This window comes from Otolemur garnettii, unplaced genomic scaffold (genome assembly GCF_000181295.1).
Source record: "Otolemur garnettii isolate 467f Iridium unplaced genomic scaffold, OtoGar3 scaffold00083, whole genome shotgun sequence".
NCBI lineage: Eukaryota > Metazoa > Chordata > Mammalia > Primates > Galagidae > Otolemur > Otolemur garnettii.
Window position 1 is genome coordinate 4,187,655 of NW_003852478.1, and position 632 is coordinate 4,188,286.

General features: G+C 51.1%; 1 protein-coding gene and 1 long non-coding RNA gene across 4 annotated transcripts in view; both read right to left on the bottom strand.

The window, feature by feature from the left end:
* Positions 1 to 632, bottom strand: part of CORIN (corin, serine peptidase) — a 257,752-nt gene that overhangs the window by 59,534 nt on the left and 197,586 nt on the right. The window lies entirely within an intron of this gene.
* The window catches only part of LOC111726850, a 4,229-nt gene that overhangs the window by 321 nt on the left and 3,276 nt on the right, over positions 1 to 632 (bottom strand). The window contains exon 2 of one of the 2 annotated variants that reach the window (XR_002774535.1): positions 8 to 437. This is a non-coding gene — a long non-coding RNA (uncharacterized LOC111726850). Of the gene's footprint in view, positions 1 to 7; positions 630 to 632 lie in introns of both variants that reach the window. The other variant, XR_002774534.1, reaches the window with a different exon arrangement.

The window sequence follows — 632 nt, forward strand, 5'->3', positions numbered from 1 at the left end:
ATACAACCTGCGTGTCCAGAGCGTATGGCTACGGGGATTTGTGTGTGCATACAACCTGCGTGTCCAGAGCATATGGCTATGGGGATTTGTGTGTACACAACCTGCGTGTCCAGAGTATATGGCTACGGGGATTTGTGTGTGTATACAACCTGCTTGTCCAGAGCGTGTGGCTACGGGGATTTGTGTGTGTATACAACCTGCGTGTCCAGAGCGTATGGCTATGAGGATTTGTGTGTCTACACAACCTGCGTGTCCAGAGCGTACGGCTACGGGGATTTGTGTGTGCATGCAACCTGCGTGTCCAGAGCGTATGGCTACGAGGATTTGTGTGTGTATACAACCTGCATGTCCAGAGCGTATGGCTACAAGGATTTGTGTGTCTACACAACCTGCATGTCCAGAGCGTACGGCTACGGGGATCTGTGTGTGTATACAACCTGCGTGTCCAGAGCGTATGGCTACGAGGATTTGTGTGTGTATACAACCTGCGTGTCCAGAGCGTATGGCTACGAGGATTTGTGTGTGTATACAACCTGTGTGTCCAGAGCGTATGGCTACGAGGATTTGTGTGTCTACACAACCTGCGTGTCCAGAGCATATGGCTACGGGGATTTGTGTGTGCATACAACCTG